Source organism: Aethalodelphis obliquidens, unplaced genomic scaffold (assembly GCF_003676395.1).
Source record: "Aethalodelphis obliquidens isolate GAN/ISIS:26980383/991018 unplaced genomic scaffold, ASM367639v1 scaffold5, whole genome shotgun sequence".
Lineage (NCBI taxonomy): Eukaryota > Metazoa > Chordata > Mammalia > Artiodactyla > Delphinidae > Aethalodelphis > Aethalodelphis obliquidens.
The window spans coordinates 17,375,831-17,381,980 of NW_020837949.1; positions in this window are offsets into that span (position 1 = coordinate 17,375,831).

Below are 6,150 nucleotides of genomic sequence, written 5' to 3' on the forward strand. Positions count from 1 at the left end.
TTGGTGGAGGGTCCTGGAACCAATCCCCTGTGAATACCCAGGGGTGACTGTGTTAATAATAGCATAGCATCAACGAACTCTTTTAATGAGGCTCTCATGGCAGCGTTAACTCAGTCATGTTGTATAACCTTATACATTTTAATTTACACATTTCATTTAATAAGCATATAAGTAGTAATAAGGCTAATTTAGATGCTTTTAAAATTAGACAGAAAATTAATGTAGCTTCTAGAACTTAGTTGAGTATATTGTGATTTTAAGATTTTTAAAAAATATATTTATTTATTTTATTTTTGGCTGTGTTGGGTCTTCGTTGCTGTGCACTGGCTTTCTCTAGTTGCAGCGAGCGGGGGCTACTCTTTGTCGCGGCGCGAAGGCTTCTCACTGCAGTGGCTTCTCTTGTTTCAGAGCACGGGCTCTAAGCGCATGGGTTTCAGTAGTTGAGGCTCAGTAGTTGTCGCTTGTGGGCTCTAAAGCGCAGGCTCAGTAGTTGTGGCTCACGGGCTTAGTTGCTCTGCGGCATGTGGAATCTTCCCGGAGCAGGGCTCGAACCCATGTCACCTGCATTGGCAGGTGGTTTCTTAACCACTGCACCAGGGAAGTCCTGATTTTAAGATTTTTAATCTCCAGTCATAAGCGTGACAATGCCAAAGCAAGATAATCATTTTTAAAATGTAGTTTAAAAAAAAAAAAGGTACTTTCTAGCATTAAAATATTGTTGCTTCTTGGTTTCTAAAATTACACCTGCACGGTACCTAGACCAAGTCTGGGTATTCATTTTTTTTAATTGTGATAAAATAAACATAACCTAAAATTATGACCATGTTCAGGTGTACAGTTCTGTGGCAATAAGTGCATTCACACTGTTCTCAAAGCATCACCACCATCCATCTCCAGAACTTTTTCATCTTTCCCATCCAAACTTTGTACCCATTAAACAACACCCTATTCTCCCCTCTTCCCAGCCCATGGGCAACCGCCATTCTACTTTCTGATTCTGTGAATTTGACTACTCTAGGTACCTCATATAAGACGAATCATACAATACTTGTCCTTTTGTGACTGGTTTATTTTCACTTATCATAATATCAGTGTTCATCCATGTTGTAGCAGTTATCAAAACTTCCTTCTTTTTTAAGGTTAAATAATAGCCCCTTGTATGTGTAGACCACATTTTGTTTATCCATTCATCTGTTGGACATCTGGGTTGCTTCCACCTTTTGACTATTGTGAATAATGCTGCTATGAACATGGATGTACAAATATTTCCAGTTCCTACATTCAATTATTCTGGAATTATACCCAGAAGTGGAATTGTTGGATCATATGATAATTCTGTGTTTACTTTTTGAGGGATCACCATAACATTTCCACAGCAGCTGCACCATTTTACATTCCCACCAAACAGTGCACAAGCTTTTCAATTTCCCCACATTCTCATCAATACTTGTTATTTTCATTTTTTTGATAATAGCCATTCTAATGGGTATGAAGTGGTATCTCATTTGGTTTTTATTTGCATTTCCATAGTGATTAATGATGTGGAACATCTTTTCATGTGCTTATTGGCCATTTATATATTTTCTTTGGAAAAATGTCTATTCAAGTCCTTGGTCCATTTTTTAAATAGATTTTTTGTTGTTGTTGGATTTTTAAAGTTCTTTATATATTGTGGATATAAATCCCTTCTCAGCTATTCATGTTTTGGTTTCATTTTATATGTATTTGGTTTTTTACTACATTATTTTAAAAACTATCATCACTCCACAAGTGACCAGGAAAAGTTGTTAATTATGTTCACAGTTGTTGGAGAGTCTCCTTATTTTGTTCATTTTTCAAACAGTGAAAGTATAAAAGAGAAAGTTTAAATCAGCATAATCCCAGAATTTTTTTTTGTTGACAATGTTAGGAAACCTTGGTTATGATTCAATCCTAAAGCTAGCCAATGCTTATGAAAATTCAGTCCATCTTCCTGAGTTCAGAGAGAACAAGGCATAAATACGACAGAGAAGAACACATCTCCCAATAAATACCATCTCTCTCAAAAAGATGATTATAAATTTAGGAAATATGCAGACAGGAGGTTTGAATCTACTGTTTAAGTATAATATAAATAAGAGGCATTAAGTACTTTTTAAATGTAAAAGTCCCTGGTATCATTGCATAGTTGTAAATAAGTTCTGTAAAGTCATAAGGAGATATAGGAAGGAAATAGTATGTCAAGACTTCAAAAGGAAGGTGATCCTTTGATAGGAGTAAATACAGGCCAAATCATAAAATAGTAACTCCTACTAAAACATATGTTCTGTGTGGGCAGGGATACTTATTTTATTCACTCTTGTCTCTGAAGTACCTAGAACAGTACCTAGCACTTCATAGCAGGCGATCAATAAATATTTGTTGAATGAATGAATATACAGTAAAAAAAATGTTGGTGCACAAGGCAGAGTGAGATTGAGAGAGAAAAAACTACTGAGAAGGACCCAAGGAGAAAAAAATCACAAGCAAAATTAGAAGATACTTTAAACCGAATGAAAGTTAAGCATGTCTTACTCAATATTTTATAATAACCTACACTATTGGTGGGAATGTAAATTGCTGCAGCCACTATGGAGAGCAGTATGGAGGTTCCTCAAAAGACTGAAAATAGAGTTACCATATGATCCAGCAATCCCACTCTTGGGCATATATCCCAACAAAACTATAATTCAAAAAGATACACGCACCCCTATGTTCATATCAGCACTATTTACAATAGCCAAGACATGGAAACAACCTAAATGTCCATCGACAGATGAATGGATAAAGAAGATGTGTTATATATATATACAATGAATACTACTCAGCCATAAAAAGAATGAAATAATGCCATTTGCAGCAACATGGATGGACCTAGAGATTATCATACTAAGTGAAGTAAGTCAGAAAAAGAAAGATGAATATCATATGACACTCTTATATGTGGCATCTAAAAATTGATACAAATGAACTTATATTTACAAAACAGAGATAGACTCACAGACATAGAAGACAAACTTATGGTTATTAAAGCAGGTAGTGGGAGGGTGGGGAGATAAATTAGGAGTTTGGGAGTAACATATACACACTTATATATAAAATAGATAAACAACAAGGTCCTACTGTATAGCATGGGGAACTATACTCAATATCTTGTAATAACCTATAATGAAAAAAAATCTGAAAATGAATATATACATGTATAACTGAATCACATTGCTGTACACTTGAAACTAACTCAGTGTAAATTAACTATACCTTAATAAAAAATAAAGAAAAAGAAAAGAAGAAAGGAAAAAAAGAAAAGGTACAAAATCCTTTCAACAACGAAAACCAGTCCAGGACCTGAACATAGATGTGAGTGGCAGTACTACCTACAATAATGCAGGGCGACATTTCTACTTAGGGCCAACCAAAAGAGGTTAGAGTAACAACACCTGCATCTGGGCCTCCCCAGAGGTCACTCCTGCAACAGGCCTTCTTGGCCTTCTTGACCTCTAACTCGTCTCAGCATTTATCACCCCTACCCCTAAACTGCTCACTGGTGGGTGACCTAATGGAGCTCTGGGAAGCATTTCCCTTTTTGCTGTTCTGGTAGGAAACTTGGATCAGTAGCGAGAGGAAAAATCTCCAGGGAGAAACCTCACTTGCAGGGGCTGCTGCTGGCCTCTTGGCTCCTGGGTGTTTCAGATCATGACTCTAATTTGCAGAGTCCTCATTTCATCCGCAACCCGATCAGTCCTGGACCTCCACTGGAGGTGGAACTGCGTCCTTATAGCTAACCTTAATTTGCTGAATCTGAAATATGGAGCTGAGTAGCACAGTCAAACTTTAGGGCATAGGCCGTTAGCTGCACAGGTGACTCATTCTCTCATTCTGTCCTACCCAGAGTGAGAAAGACCACTGCTGCTCAACAGGGTAAAGGCAAGGTGAGGTTGAGGGCGGAGGCAGTTCAAGCAAGGTGCTACCCATCAGCTAGGGCCTGAGCAGAGACGGGGGTGGGGGGGAACTGCGGCAAGGGAAGGCCCCCAGCAGGGTTTGGAGGATAATGGGAGACAGAGCCTGGGGCCATTGCCAGGAAATTTGAAAGCCAGGAAGTTGTTGCAGAGGGCAGCTGGCAGCCTAACCCTGAATCTAGAGGTGCTACTGATGCATCATCCCAAACTGGACTATCACAGTGTGATGCCAACTAGCATTAAGATGATTTGACTCTGATTTTGAAATTGCAAGCTGTCACACATTAGTAGATCTTGAAATCAATTTATTGGGCCTATGCCTCAATATTTTTTTACTGAAAAAAGATAGAATACAGCAAAGTATCAGTGTCTCATGAGTAATAAGGGTATGTTCTGATTTGTAAAAATTTTGTTTCAGCTCTATTTTGTGTGGTGTAAACTAGGTCTCCATGTAAAATGTACTTCCGACTAGGGGTCATGCCAACAAAGTTTGCTAGCAATGGCTAATTCCCCTCGCTCTGATTTTTTGCAATCCCATCAAATAATCTATTGACTTGAATTTAGCTACCCATGTAAAAAGATGACATTAATCAATAAACACAAGAATTCAGTTGCCTGACTGTTTTATTTTTCATTGTGAATTAATAAATGGCATTTTGATTCTACTATTATCACTCTCTTGTGAATTTTTCTAGCATGAGTCAACTCCTTACTGCCCACATTCCACTGCATAACTAATAAAACAGATTTCTAAGTCAACCAATGCGAGGACCCTGTATCAGAACAGGGTTATTTCAAAGCAATCACATCCTTACTGATCTTTTCCCTGCCCTCTGACCTGCCTCCCATCTATCTTCCACCCAGCAGCCAGGGTGATTTTTTAAAACATAAATCCAGTCATTGCAGCCCCTGCTTAGAACTTTTAAAGGTGTTTAACTGCATTAAGTTGAACCAAGTGAAATAGAAATCTAGCAGGACTCTGTGGGGCTCCTGGACTCAGAAGCCTTTCTGTGTCCCCTGTTACTTGTTTATAGGGAATAGAATCCAGCCTCCATGACCTTCCCGGAGTCCCAAAGGGCAGATTGGAAGGGTTGCTAATCAGAGAATGGAGGGGATGCAGAGACACAGGAGGAGCAGCCAGAAACAATAGTGCAGCCTTGGGACAGGGTCCTGGTTCAGCCTCAAGGGATACACATAACAACATCTTTGAGCTCTTTACAGGACTAAAATCCCCAACAAATAGAAGATGTTATTATTCTTCATTCCAGAAGAAGACCACCTGAGGCCAGATTAAAGGAGTGCAGGCCCTGCACACACCCTAATCTTTATCAGCAATCCCGCCCTTGAACCATTGCTGTAAAACCCCTCACCAAATCTTCCCGGGTTGGGACACACAGTTTTGAGGGGCACGAGCCTGCTGTGTCCCCCTTTGCCTGACAAAGTAATAAAGCTATTCTTTTCTACTTCATCCAAAACTCTGTCTCCAAGATTCAGTAGGCACCAGTGCACAGAGGCTATGTTTTCAGCATCAAAATCACTGGTCAAAAGTGAAAATCAACAATTTTATGTTGATCAATCTAATAAAAATAAAACAGAGGGCTTCCCTGGTGGCACAGTGGTTGAGAGTCCGCCTGCCGATGCAGGGGACACGGGTTCGTGCCCCGGTTTGGGAAGATTCCACATGCCGTGGAGCGGCTGGGCCTGTGAGCCATGGCCGCTGAGTCTGTGCGTCCGGAGCTTGCGCTCCGCAACGGGAGAGGCCACAATAGTGAGAGGTGCGCATACCACAAAAAAACCCCAAAAACCAAAAAACAGAAACTCCTCGCCTATAAGGACTTGTATGATCTGGATCCAACCTTGTCTCTTTGTTTTACGCATGTTCGTATCTTCATCATGCGATGGTTTTCCTTTTTTTTTTTTTCTTTTGACAACCCACAATAAGAAATACATTTACATCATCATCCAGGATCCACATGTATATAAGAAAATGTAATGTGCTTCTGGCCTTGACTGCAACATTACTTCCTAAGAGAAGTTTTCTTTAACCAACTTATGTAAATGGATCCCACCCCATCCTTGATTCTCTATCATTGCATCCTATTAATTTTGTATAGTACTTAGCATAATCTGAAGTTCCACATTTACTTACTTACTTGTGAGAAAAAGTAGCCCCCTG